At 44.9% G+C, this 14,983-nt stretch overlaps 1 protein-coding gene across 1 annotated transcript in view; it reads left to right on the top strand.

Moving 5' to 3' along the window:
* LOC137527485 (plexin-A3-like) overlaps window positions 1–14,983 on the top strand; it is a 267,378-nt gene that overhangs the window by 134,403 nt on the left and 117,992 nt on the right. The window lies entirely within an intron of this gene.

Below are 14,983 nucleotides of genomic sequence, written 5' to 3'. Positions count from 1 at the left end.
GCTGGATTTGGAACAATATTGCAGTGATTGCTCCGTGACTGGATTTGGAACAATATTGCAGTGATTGCTCCGTGGCTGGATTTGGAACAATATTGCAGTGATTGCTCCATGGCTGGATTTGGAACAATATTGCAGTGATTGCTCCATGGCTGGATTTGGAACAATATTGCAGTGATTGCTCCATGGCTGGATTTGGAACAATATTGCAGTGATTGCTCCGTGGCTGGATTTGGAACAATATTGCAGTGATTGCTCCGTGGCTGGATTTGGAACAATATTGCAGTGATTGCTCCGTGGCTGGATTTGGAACAATATTGCAGTGATTGCTCCATGGCTGGATTTGGAACAATATTGCAGTGATTGCTCCGTGGCTGGATTTGGAACAATATTGCAGTGATTGCTCCGTGGCTGGATTTGGAACAATATTGCAGTGATTGCTCCATGGCTGGATTTGGAACAATATTGCAGTGATTGCTCCATGGCTGGATTTGGAACAATATTGCAGTGATTGCTCCATGGCTGGATTTGGAACAATATTGCAGTGATTGCTCTGTGGCTGGATTTGGAACAATATTGCAGTGATTGCTCCGTGGCTGGATTTGGAACAATATTGCAGTGATTGCTCCATGGCTGGATTTGGAACAATATTGCAGTGATTGCTCCGTGGCTGGATTTGGAACAATATTGCAGTGATTGCTCCGTGGCTGGATTTGGAACAATATTGCAGTGATTGCTCCGTGGCTGGATTTGGAACAATATTGCAGTGATTGCTCCATGGCTGGATTTGGAACAATATTGCAGTGATTGCTCCATGGCTGGATTTGGAACAATATTGCAGTGATTGCTCTGTGGCTGGATTTGGAACAATATTGCAGTGATTGCTCCATGGCTGGATTTGGAACAGTATTGCTGTGATTGCTCCATGGCTGGATTTGGAACAATATTGCAGTGATTGCTTCATGGCTGGATTTGGAACAATATTGCAGTGATTGCTCCATGGCTGGATTTGGAACAATATTGCAGTGATTGCTCCATGGCTGGATTTGGAACAGTATTGCAGTGATTGCTTCATGGCTGGATTTGGAACAATATTGCAGTGATTGCTTCATGGCTGGATTTGGAACAATATTGCTGTGATTGCTCCATGGATGGATTTGGAACAATATTGCAGTGATTGCTCCGTGGCTGGATTTGGAACAATATTGCAGTGATTGCTCCATGGCTGGATTTGGAACAATATTGCAGTGATTGCTCTGTGGCTGGATTTGGAACAATATTGCAGTGATTGCTCCATGGCTGGATTTGGAACAGTATTGCTGTGATTGCTCCATGGCTGGATTTGGAACAGTATTGCTGTGATTGCTCAATGGCTGGATTTGGAACAATATTGCAGTGATTGCTCCGTGGCTGGATTTGGAACAATATTGCAGTGATTGCTCCATGGCTGGATTTGGAACAGTATTGCTGTGATTGCTCCATGGCTGGATTTGGAACAGTATTGCTGTGATTGCTCAATGGCTGGATTTGGAACAATATTGCAGTGATTGCTCCGTGACTGGATTTGGACCTAGATGAGCCATTTGCTGAACAGATTGGGAAGATTGGACATATTGTGCCTCAGTGAATATCAGATTTTGTGTTTGGCCTGAATATGTGCGTGAGTTTGTCCAGTGCTGAGAACTGTGCAGTCTGGTCCTAGGCAGCCATACACCATGCAACCTTTTTAGTAGATTTTTGCTCGGTTCACCATTCATCAAACCTGTAATCCATTAAAGGGAACCTGGTATGAGAGTGATGTGGAGGCTGCCACATTTATTTCCTTTTAAACAATCCCAGTTGCCTGGCTGTGCTGCAGATCATCGGCCTCTAGTACATTTAGCCATAGAATGAACAAGCATGCAGATCAGATGTTTCTGACTAAAATCTGACTGGATTAGCTGCATGCTGGTTTCAGGTGTGCGATTCAGAAACTATTGCAGCCAAATAGATCAGCAGGACTGCTGATTGTTTAAAAGGAAATAAATATGGCAGCCATTATATACGTCTCACTGATGAACTTCTTCTTCAGTCGAGTTTGGATGGAAAATTAGTAAGTAAAGCTGATTAGGCGTGTCAGGAGCGGTGGGGGATTGTCAAGTCACCTGTCCGCTGGTGCTCCTCCTTGTCTCTACTCTCCCGGGGTGCCTGTGTCATGTGACAAACCCTAACGGCTGAACACTAGAGACCTCTATTGATCGCATAAGGAAAGTGCCTTTGGTGTTCGGCCTCTAGTGTTTGTCATGTGACACAGGCCCCAGGAGAGAAGACGCAGGGAGGAGGACCTGGCAGCTATGAAGAGAGGACACGCTGGTGGACAGGTGAGTGTAAGCTTTGCTCCTTACACTTTGGGGGGGGGGAAGACCTGGGGGGTCCGTCAGGCAGTACGCAGCTCCACAGATGTTCAATGGGTTTCATGCTGTATCCATTGCCCACAGTGGCCAATGTATGACTAGCGGTGATCTCTGCTGAGTCCTGATCATTGATGAGTAGTGCACGGCGATAACACAATCAATATTTCTCAATAGATTTGGTTAGATCAGTAGTTGTTTGAATCTTGTCCTTGTTTGAGTCCTATCGAACGATTTGGAAATGGATTGCCGATCGATGCGGCTGATTTCGATCGATTTGATCTATCTGATAGGATTGGATCTAGTGGTCCAGTAATGCATTTAGATCGATTTTCAATAGATTGCCAATAGATAACATTCTGAAATCTATTGGAAATCTGTTCCTAGTGTGTGGAACACACACAGATTAGACTTGACATGCATCTGACAGAAATGTATCTGATGGTCGAATATGCTGCAAATCTTTAATTTCCTAAAGACTGCATCATGCCAACGTGCGCGACTGCGGCGGCAGCCCCAGGACCGCCTAACGCCAATTGGCGTCAAGTCCTGGGTCCGGCTACTGCAGGAGATCGCGCACGTGCTTCTCCTGCTTGGGAGGCGGAGCTCCGCCCTGCCTTCAGGCTCGGGAGACTGTCAGACGTCTTTTTACTAAGTACAGCGCTGCGATCTGTAGCAGCGCTGTACTGGGGACAGCCGTGTGACACGGCTGGGGCACAAGAAAGCGATTGGCCGATCTTGCTTTCTGCTGCATTACTTTTTGGCCGATTCGATCGAATCAATCGTATTGACCATCGATCGATGGCAAAAATCGACCAGTGTATGGGCCCCCTTACTTGTATTGTTACTTGTGCTTCCTCATCACCGTGGTGACCGTGAGCTGTACTTGGAGGAATCCTCTGCAGATTTTCACTTTCTGAGTCTGTATTTCCCCACATAGACTGCTGCTCTCATGCAGGTCGGTGTGCTCACAGCTGCAGGGAATTAATTATGCCAGATTACACGCCTAATTCACTTTCATCTTGGTCTGGCAGAGAGTGAGCAAAGGAAAGGAAGTCATGTTTAAAAATCCTTGATTAAATCTTTTAGTGCTTATTCTTAGTAGTCTTTATGTTTTCAACAAAAGCGGAGATGCCCTTTAAAGTGAACCTCGAGTAAAAAACAAAGATACTCACCTATGAAGAGGGAAGCCTCTGGAACCTGTAGTCTTCCTGCATCGTACTCTCCCCCCACCGCTGCTTGCTGGGAACCTCCGGAACATCCAGGCCACGCCTCTCTTCATGCACAGCCATACTTGCACAGTGCATGAGTGGCTTCTGACTCACTGCACAGGCGTGATAGTTCTTGCATAGGCTCAGTAGGACAGCGCTTGTGCATGAAGGGGAGCACGGCCCAGATCTGAAATCAGACAAGCTCGTAGGATTTCTTTGGGGAGGTCCGCAAGCGGCAACAGTGGTCCAGAGGCTTCTGTTTTCTTAGGCAAGTATGCCTTTTTTTGACCCAAGGTACACCTTGGGTACACTTAAAGGGAACCTGAGATGAGAGGGATATGGAGGTTGCAATATCTATTTCCTTTTAAACACTACCAGTTGCCTGGCTGTCCTGATGATTCTGTGTCTCGAATACTTCATAGCCCCTTAACAAGCATATGCAAATCAAGTACTCTGACTCAGCTGACTCAGGTTTTACTGGATTATTATAATTTAGTATTTATATAGCGCCAACATCTTCCGCAGCGCTGTACAGAGTATATTATATTGTCACTTAACTGTCCCTCTGAGGGGCTCACAATCTAATCCCTACCATAGTCCTATGTTTATATCGTGTAGTGTATATATTGTAGCCTAGGGCCAATTTAGGGGAAGCCAATTAACTGTATGTTCTTGGGATGTGTGAGGAAACCTGAGTACCTGGAGGAAACCCACGCAGACACGGGGAGAACATACAAACTCCTTGCAGATGTTGACCTGGCAGGGATTCGAACCGGGGACCCAGCGCTGCAAGGCAAGAGCGCTAACCACTACGCCACCGTGCTTGTTCCAGGGTTTGACTCAGACACAATGGCCTCAATTCACTAAGATCATGCTGGAGATAATAAGGCAAGAGAAAATTTACCTCCACACAGTGAGTGAGTTATCTTATCTCTTCATTACTAACGTTACCTCCTCTGTAGTTATTTTCACACACAGTTAATTAACAGCCTGTCTTTACCTCTGGAGTTATTTTAAGGATTGAAGAGTTAACTTAAAGACAGAAGAGGTAATTTTAGGTTTGCCTGAGGTAAAATGTTTCCTGAATACTACATGCCTTATCACCATGGTGATAACTCTAGAAACGTTATTAAAGACAGGAGTTAAGCTTAGTGAATTGAGGCCTATGTATGCCTGAAGATCAACAGGGTTGCCAGGAAACCGGCATTGTTTACAAGGAAATAAATATGGCAGCCTCCATATACCTCTCACCTCGGGTTCCCTTTAAAGGTCTGTGAAGTGTCGCGGTTACCGCTTCTCAACCACCTCCGACCTCCTCTGACAGGCGAGGCGTCTGCAGAAAGTGATTGATAGGCATTGACGGGCGGCAGTCAAACACCTGTCAAAGCGTCCGTATTTAAAAGCATTAGACACTGAATTGTGCTGATGCGGGTGAAGCGTCTCCTCTCAGAAGCTGTGAGCAGAGCCTGTGACAACAGACCGTCCCCAGCTATCAAATGTGCCAACATAGGTGAATTTCTGTTTGCCACGTTTATGAACATGCCATCGGAGCACTGCCTTATTCCACAACACTCTCCATACCTCAGCTCTCAATTTTTATGGTCACGCCTCTCTTTCATGAAGGTGGCATTAAAAAGCAAACTAAAGTTTAGAATCAAACAAAAAGCAGTCCTAGATATCTATAGAAATGGCCCCCTTCATTTAAAGCGGACCTGAACTTAGAACTTCCTCTCTGCTATAAAAGGTAAGCAACAACATATTCTTTAAAGTGGGTCCGAGATAAACGTTTACTCATTGCATAATTGTGTTCCTTTCATATAGTTTACAGGGCATTCCTCAAGCCAAATACTTTTTTGTTTTGTTTTAATACTCGAATTCCCTATACACTAAACAAACCTCGCCCACAGTTCCCTTTGTGCCTTGGCACTGTAGCAAGGGCTTATGGGAGCTGTCTGGGCAGGAGGAGGAGGTGGTTACTAGCCATTGATTTCAGAGGCAGAGGGGAGGAGGAGAGGGGACTGAATTTACACACAGGCAAGCTGATAGCATCTCCAGCCCTCAGCCTGTGACAATGTGACAAACAGAACATGGCTGCCTTCATTGTATCACAGGAATAAATAATCATAAACTTTTGAAGACGTTTACAGCTAGATATGCTGTGTAAACTATCTAAACTTTAGATAAGATATACAGACAAGTTACTTGTTATAGTTAGTTTTTCATCTCGGATGCGCTTTAAGAAAAACATTTGATTGTTACAGCTTACAGAATTTCTTCAATAAATCTGCAGTGTGTCTACTTCCTGCTTTCATAGGAACAAAGGGCTAACATTCTGTGTTTACATATTAGCCGTGTCTGCCGCCGAATTTCTGTGCTGACGCAGCTGAGAGATCAAATTACACTTGTGATTACTTGAAGATGAGGGGGAATTAGGCAGGCTCTTCTCTCTAAATACATACAGGGTGCATTTCTCTTTGTTTTCTTTTTGTCCTGTGCCAGAGTTCAGGTCCACTTTAACCAAGGAATACTATCGATTCACATATTTTTTTTCAATTGACACAGGAATTGTTTGGGATGTGCTGCTAAGTACTGGTGTATACATTTTAGTAGCAACTTCTTTGTTTACTGTTATCAAAATACTTTCAAACTTTACTGATTCCAAAACTGGCCATGAGAAGAGGGGAAATTCCCCTCACACTTGATCAGTGAACTCTGTGTAGCTCTGTGTGTGACAGAGAGGACAGCTGCAGCTCCTGTGCCCTGTGCTTCTGACTGAAAGTGTCTGAAGAGAGCAGAGGAAATGTAACTAATTGTCACAGCTTTTCATACTGTTTTTGCTTTCAGAGTTTGATATGTTTGATATTTGCTTTCTGTAGTCTGATATGCAACTCTGGCTGTGCATTGAAGCAGACACCCCTTCTGCAATTGATTTGTCCCAATATAGCTAAATCCTACCCTCAATAAATTACAGCTTTTGCCTCTGATATTTAACATGAAAAGTAGGAAAATGTTTACACAGCTACTTAGACATTATTTGTACATTGTCATTTTAGAACACTTGGGTATCGATAGTATTCCTTTAAGTTTCAGCTGTCTCTGGCCCCTTAAGGACCAGAGACCGCTGGTACCAGAAACCGCTGAATCGCTGCACATATCAGCCGCTATCACTGTCCACGCCGTGCACCTGGAACCTCAGGCCACCCACTCTGCCACCTCTGACGGCAGAGCTCTGTGAACTGGTCAGGAGCCGCTTTCATTGGCTTCTGACCGTGTGATGAATGTAAGCCAATAGGAGTTGCTTGGATTGATGATGGGGTCAGTAGCCATTGAAATTGGGTTCTGACTATCTCTCAGAGCTCTGCCGTCATAGAGATGGCAGGGCAAGTGAGCTGTGGCGGGGAGACTGCGACAAGATTGGCGGGAGCGGCGAGAAGGCGTGGCGGTGGTGATGGCAGGTATTAGAGTATTAAAACTGGGTGTAGATTTCAATCACCGCCGTCCTGAGGTGGTTAAAGTGACTATCAGAGCGGAAGTCAACAGACACCGCTTTACTTAAAGAGCACCTGAAGTGAGAAGAATATGGAGGCTGCCATATTTATTTCCTTTTAAAGAGAGTCTGAAACGACTTTAATAACAGCTTTTTACCTTATATTCTACATGAGCATGTTTGCCCCTGCTAAAACGCCGCTCTCCTGTGGCAGAACGAGTGGTCTTTACCCCCAAATCCCCTCCCTGGTGTCCAGGGATCGCTTCCTGTTAAGGCAGGGCTAATGGCTGCAGCCCTGCCTCTCAGTGCGTCTATCAGCGCTGGTCGCCGCCTCTCCCCGCCCCTCAGCCTTCCTTCACTGAGAGGGGCGGGGGAGAGGCAGAGATCCACCGCTGATAGACGCGCATGGAGAGCTACAGCCATTAGCTCTGCCTTCAGGAAGAGCAAAATCTATGACCAAGTCTGTCGTGGATTTTGCAGGGGGGGGGGGGGGATTTGGGGGTTAAAGACCCCTCATTCTGCTGCGGGATAGAGGTGTTTTAGCAGGGGCAAACATGCCCATGTAGAAAATAAGGTAAAAAGCTGTTTTTAAAGTCTCTTCAGAGTCTCTTTAAACAGTACCAGTTGCCTGGCAACCCTGCTGATCTGTTTGTCATCAGTAGTGTCTGAATCACAACAGAAACAAACATGCAGCTAATCATGTCAGATCTGACAAATGTCAGAAACACCTGATCTGCTGCATGCTTGTTCAGGGTCTATGGCTAGAGTATTAGAGGCAGAGGATCAGCAGGGCAGCCAGACAACTGTTATTGCTTATAAGGAAATAAATATGGCAGCCTCCATATCCCTCTCGCTTCAGTTGTCCTTTAAATGCCCAGTTTGGCTGGAAAGCGTTCAGATTTTGGACGGGGAGGTGTGTGCGGGGGGAGGATGCTGATTGGCAGCTGTGAAGACTTGTGAATTAGAGAGTCCAGATAGTCTAACCAATGGCTAGAAGGCGTTAGAGATTTGCTTCCTCGAATAAACAGCGAGGCATCCATCTCAGGCACAGCCAACCTCTAATACACTCCAATAAATTCCTGAAGCTGTCGTGTATTTATCCCAAACTGTTATTAGAAATGCTGCCTCATGGAAGCACTTCTGACACGCGATTAGCGACTCCTTCCGTACGCCGCGATAATTTCCGTCTCCGCCGCTCCGCACATGGCCGACTAATGGCTGAGCTCATTCATGGCAATGTGGCATCTTGGCTCCGCAGACGCTTTTCTAGAGAGCCAAGACCCCACATTTTCATAAATGAAATACATTCTTAGACAATATGTTGTCGTTTTCTTCTCACTAACACATTCTGTTAATGTTTTTTTCCCTCTCCTCATTCCCCACTTGTGTGCTGGAGAGAACATGATTGTTCAGTTGCCTGACAATATGGGTGATTATTCCTGACATGCAATTTGAAAGGAAGGGCTTTTAAATAGCATGCTGTGACGTGATGGCCGCATATACGGCTTAATTATGTTTGCTGCCTTTAAAGGGGAACTCTGAGTGCTGTTTACACCTGGAGGGCTGGTATGGGCGCGCGCAGGAAGGAGTGGCACAAGGACATATTGACGCCCCTATTTCGGCTAGTAGAATCTGTGAAATTTACCGATAGGCTACATTTTAAAAGTGTAAATTACAGTAGTAAAATATTGGTAAATGATACAGATATTCTACTACAACTTCACCTAACGCTATTCTCACAAAAGAACCCTCCCTTTCTGATGCCTAACCTTAACCATATCTCCCCTCGTCCATCCCCCCCCCACCCCACCCCGCATAACCTCAACTTGCCATCAGGGCTGTGGAGTCTGAGTTGTTTTGGGTATCTGGAGTCTGAGTCAGTGGTTTCATAAACAGAGGACTCTGTGTCGGGAGTCTGAGCCGGATGATTTTTGTACCATATCCACAGCCCTGGTAAGTATTAGACTAAGGAGTCAGAGTCGAGGAGTTGGAGCTATTTTGGGTACCTGGAGTTGGAATCGGTGGTTTCATAACCTGATCGGAGTCAGAGTTGGAGTCCGATGATTTTTGTATCAACTCCACAGCCATGCTTCCCATTCCTATCCCTTAAAGTGGACCTGAACTCTTGCACAGGACAGAAGGAAAACGGAGAAATGAACCCTGTATGTATTTAGAGAGTTTAGTCTGTCAAATTCTCCATCATTTGTATCTAATCACAAGTTGTAATTTGATCTCTCCCCTGTGTCAGCTGACTGCCACAGCAGAGATGGCAGATAAGCTAATTGAAAGCACAGGCTGTTAACAATATGTCTTCTTCCATGAAACCAGGAAGTAGACACACTGCCGATTTATTGCAGGATTTGTATCAGCTGTAACAAATTCATTTTTTTTTTGTTTAAAGGTTATTCTGCTGTTTATCTTTTAGAGCAGAGAGGAAGTTCTGAGTTCAGGTCTGCTTTAAATCACAGCCCGCCACACCTAACCCTTAAAAAACACCACACCCTCATCTAACCTTAACCCCACCCCCTTCCGCCTAACCTTAACTGACCCCCACCACAATTACATCAGGGCACTGCCATAGGCACCATTAGAAATTGCAGGTATATTGTGAAATTGGGGCACCTGCGACGGCCGATAAATAGCAAGTGTATTGGGCCCCAAATTTAACAGTATTGCTGCAATTTATAAAGGTGCCTATGGCAGCGCTCAAGTTTCCTGCAATAGCAGGCGCCCAAATTTACTCTCCATTCTCTCTGTCCCTCTGTCTTCTCCTTTTTTTTTTTTTTTTTTACTTCATTTTTTTTACTTCTTTTTCTTCACTTTCTCTTTGTTTTCTCTCTCTCAAGCTGGCCGTATATCTAGCGATTTTACGTCCCGATCAACCATCCAATTCAATAAATGCATCGAATTGGATGGAAAGTGGTGCCGCAACAAGCATACCCCATCAATGATTTGACCAATTTCCAGCTGAAATCGATCGAACGTATTGATCAAGCAAGCTATAGAATCTCAGGATAAAATGGTTGATCGATTGTGGGGCGGTGGTTGTGGGGTGGTATCCAGCCAGACGGACCCCCAGCCACTGTCTCTCAAAAAGTAAATGTCCTCCTCTCCTGTGCCCATGCATTATAAATCTCACTTGATGTGGCTCTGTAAAATGTAAAGCCTATAGGCTTGCTATACACCAGCGGTTCTGGATGCTCGCCTGGCTTCCGGGGTATAAAGAGATAATTTGCATATTCAGCAGTGGTGCATTGTGGGTAACCACTATTGCACACTTTAATCTGAATTATCGCAAATACCTACTGTTTTAAGGCGGCAATCTTAATTGCTTAATTTGTAGGAAGGCTTTTCATTCACTTTTGTTCCCCTATACTTGCGGTTCTGGGTCACCCTGAGCTGCTTAGGTACTCTGTTGTCCAGCTGCTGCGACTCCCAGTTAGGGATGATCAATGAGTTGCAAATATTTCTCATTTTTATGCAAATATATGCAGCTTGAAAATGGACCAATCAATTTAAACATGGGTGGGACTTTATTGATCCATTTTCAAGCTGCATATATTTGCATAAACTTGGAAATATTTGCATCTTATTGATCACCCCTACTCCCAGTCTTTCTCATCTTCCTCTTTACTCCATCCTCTTACTACCGTTTTCTCCGCCCCATCATATCCCTTACATCACTTTTCCATTTCTTCACTGTCCACGTTTGTCCCTACAGTCTCTCTCCCCGATATTCTCTCTCTCTCTCCCCCTCTTTCCCTCACTCCCCCTCTTTTCCTCCCTCCCCCTCTCTCCCTCCCTCCCCCTCTCTCCCTCCCTCCCCCTCTCTCCCTCCCTCCCCCTCTCTCCTTCCCTCCCCCTCTCTCCTTCCCTCCCCCTCTCTCTCCCTCCCCCTCTCTCTCTCTCCCCCTCTCTCCCTCCCCCCCTCCCTCTCCCTCCCCCTCTTTCCCTCTCTCTCTCTCTCTCTCTCTCTCTCTCTCTCCCCCCCTCCCCCCCCTCTCTCTCTCTCTCCCCCTCCCCCCCCCCTCTCTCTCTCTCCCCCTCCCCCCCCCCTCTCTCTCTCTCTCCCCCTCTTTCCCTCTCTCTCTCTCTCTCCCCCTCACCCTCTCTCTCCCTCCCCCTCTTTCCCTCCCCCTCTCTCCCTCCCTCCCCCTCTCTCTCTCCCTCCCCCTCCCTCCCTCCCCCCCTCCCTCCCCCTCTCTCCCTCCCTCCCTCCCCCTCTCTCCCTCCCTCCCCCTCTCTCCCTCCCTCCCTCCCCCTCTCTCATCCTAGCCCCCCAATTCCTCTTCACTCCCTTTCCCCCACCAGCACAGACTCACACCTTTCTTTTCCTTTGTATATTCCCACCACCTGCATTTCAGTTCTCTCCCTCTCTGTTTTGCTGTTGTAGGTGAGCAGGTGCTATTGAAGGTACAAATCAGTGCTGTTCTCCTGATGCAATACAATGCTGGTGTTACATGCAGTGTAACTTGACAATGATTGGTTTAATGACTCCTTCAAGGCATAGAAGTAAGGTGGCCATACACCTAACAATCATTTGATCAAGTTGCATCAGGAATAATGGATTGAGCAATTAAAGGACCACTTGTGCAAAAAAATTGAAAATGTATGCGTATGTATAAAAAGTACATTAAGCCTGGCTAAATGGCACTGTACGTTTTTCCCTACACTGCCGTCACTTAAAATAGCTTGTAAAAATTGTGTAAAAGGTTTTAGACCATTCCATTTCCTCACGGGGGATTCTCAGGGTTTTCTTTATTTTCAAAAGTATTGCCTGAAAAGCAGTTTCCAAGTCCAGTTGCCAAAATAGTGTGCAAGCAAGTAGGGAGGCCTGCCTGTTTGTTTGTATGGATCCTTTCCAGGGACTGCTTTTGAAAAGAGAAGAGGAAATACTAAGAATCCCCCTTTGGTGAGATGGACTAGCCCAAAACGTTTCCACTGTAGCGTGCAAAAAATCATATAAGATTTTTCTGCTTTGTGAAAATTTGCATTTTTACGCCTTTTATTAGTTACATAATCTGCCTAGTAACCGCTTAGTCATGACTGCTGACAACTTCCTGTAACCATGGATCTAATGCGAATTGTTGCACAAATAACGCAAAAATTTGCTTTGCCCGTACAAAGCATTGTACCGGAATCATGCGCAATATCTGAAAAAACTATGCAGGCCTTCAGATTTTTCCACGTTTACGAACACGTACGGAAATTCGCATTGAATGGAAACAGTCCCAGTCACTACCATTAGTTACCAAATCAATGCAAATTTTCTGAGAGAAAAATCTGCCACAAAACGCACAAGTGGAAACCTAGCCTAACTGTAAGCACCACCGCAACATAGGAGAAAAGTAATTTATAGTGCATTTTGCTCAGGGAGAAATGTCCTTCTTGTAAGCATGCATTTTCCTTTTTTAATGATTTTGCGATAGTGGTCCTTTTTATGGCATACAGAACCAAGTCCGACGATGACTTATTATTAGCCGAAAGCGCACTGTTTGTTCATCTCTAAGTAAGCCAATAAATGGTATCATCCTGATTCAAAACTCCTTGCTTTTAATGGCATACATAAACTATAGAACCAACTGTTTTTCCTGACAATTTTTGAGTTTCCATCAAATCAACAGTCATTCAGAATTGAGCATTTATTTGTATTGTAATCTGTGTTTAACACTTTTGACAGATTTTGATCTATTCAACAATCGATCCAATGTAGGCTTAGCTTTAATTTGCACATCTTGTCATTTCTGAAGGATTATTAAAGAAGAAATCAGATCGATTTTTGTCACTGATCGATTGCAAATGCAATCATTTTAGTCAGTAAGATTTAAATCCTAAGCATCCCAAATTGTTTTGTACTGGACTTGACAGAAACAGACATACGCAGGGGAGCAAATTTGATTGGTTTCAATTGGACTTGTGTAGAAATGTGTGGTGAGGTTGCCCTTATCCCTGTGGTCAGCTTTGACCTCCAAAAGATCGTTCAAACATTTAATTGACCAAAATTTGAACAATGTGTGGCCAGGATTGCAATGAGCTTTATGGGGTCTCACGCTTCATGGTCCTGTGGCCATGGTGTGGAGTTTTGGCTTTTTGTTTCATAAATGGAAAATCAAAAGGTACAAGAAACTTCCTAGGAAGTGATGTTGCTTCTGCTGAGATAGACCGTGATTAGCAAAAATATGAAATCTACTTGGCTCTTTTTGCCACCAATAACACATTTTAGAGAGTACAAGGCCTGTGTCCTGTGGTACCAAGATGTTAGCAGTAGATCCTTTATGAGGTGATGCCTCTGTGAGTTGGACTTCCTTTTTTTTCACATCCCATTGATGCTCAGTTGGACTGAGATCTGGTGAATTTGGAGACTAAAGAAAACTTAAAACATCGGAGCAGGAGACCTTACTTCATCCATGGTTTGATTCTGAGGCTCACCTGGCTATCATGGTCACTTTCAGTAGTGGACAGAAGCAAGCATGGGCGCTCTGAGTGGTTTGTAGACGCAAAGCCCCCATATGCAGGAAACTGTGATGCAGTCTTGTGGCTGACATTTTTTCAGCTATTTGTGCTATGGCAGCTCTTTTGTCGGAACGGACTAAATAGGCTAACCTTTGCTTCCAACACGCATCAGTGAGCCTTGGGCACCCATGACCCCGTTGTGAGTTACGGTAACTAGATATATTTCTTTGAATCTGTCTGATAGGTACTGACACTTCAATCCCAGCCAGGCTGACTGCACGGGTTTCCTCCTGGCACTCTGGTTTCATCCCACATCACGAAAACCTACAGATAAGTTGATTGGCTTCCCCCAAATTGGCCCTAGACTATGATACTGTGTTGTGCTACAGGATACATACATGGACATCTGACTATGGTAGGCATTAGCTTGTGAGCCCCTCTGAGGGACAGTTAAAGGGACTCTGAGCACCTCTCATTGGCATGCCTTTAAGACCTATGACTTCCAACAAAGTTGCACTATGACCCCTCTGGAGGAGCCTTTTGCAATGGCAACGTATGTCACTTCCTCTTCCTGCTTCATTCAGTGATGCACTTCTCTAACAGAGAAGATAGGGGTGACCCAGAACTTATAACATAGCCAAGATGGCAGCCGTGATACTTAAATTAAAATCGAATGAAAGCTATTTGGTATAGAACGGCAATTCAGGCATCAAATGAAAGAGGAGAGCACAAGCTACAGAAAGGTATGCATCTTTAAGTACTTTGCAGTACTGGTCAGAGTCTTAAAGGCATGCCCATCAGAGGTGCTTGGAGTCCCTTTAAGTGACATTATTATTATTATTATTATTATTATTATTTAGTATTTATATAGCGCCGACATATTACGCAGCGCTGTACAGTGTATGTATGTGTATATATATATATATATATATATAATATATATATATATATATAATCTTGTCACTAACTGTCCCTCAAAGGAGCTCACAATCTAATCCCTACCATTGCCATATGTCTATATTATGTAGCGTAAGTACTGTAGTCTAGGGCCAATTTTTTTTAGGGGGAGCCAATTAACTTATCCATATGTTTTTGGAATGTGGGAGGAAACCGGAGTGCCCGGAGGAAACCCACACACACACGGAGAGAACATACAAACTCTTTGCAGATAGTGCCCTGGCTGGGATTCGAACCAGGGACCCAGCGCTGCAAGGCGAGAGAGCTAACCACTACGCCACCGTGCTGCCCATGACATGACAATATACTTTGTACAGCGCTGCGGAACATGTCAGCGTTATATAAATACTAAATAATATAAGTTGGTGTATAAGAATCCAGCGGGTGGGGGTCTCAGTCACCAGCATCCACTCATGCTCTGCTTTGCTGGGATTGATCCTTTGTGAAAGGCTTTGCAGCAGCTGTCAGGGCAGTGATGGGGGGCAGCA

Source organism: Hyperolius riggenbachi, chromosome 8, assembly GCF_040937935.1.
Source record: "Hyperolius riggenbachi isolate aHypRig1 chromosome 8, aHypRig1.pri, whole genome shotgun sequence".
Taxonomy (NCBI): domain Eukaryota; kingdom Metazoa; phylum Chordata; class Amphibia; order Anura; family Hyperoliidae; genus Hyperolius; species Hyperolius riggenbachi.
This window is presented reverse-complemented; position numbering and strand designations above follow the sequence as displayed.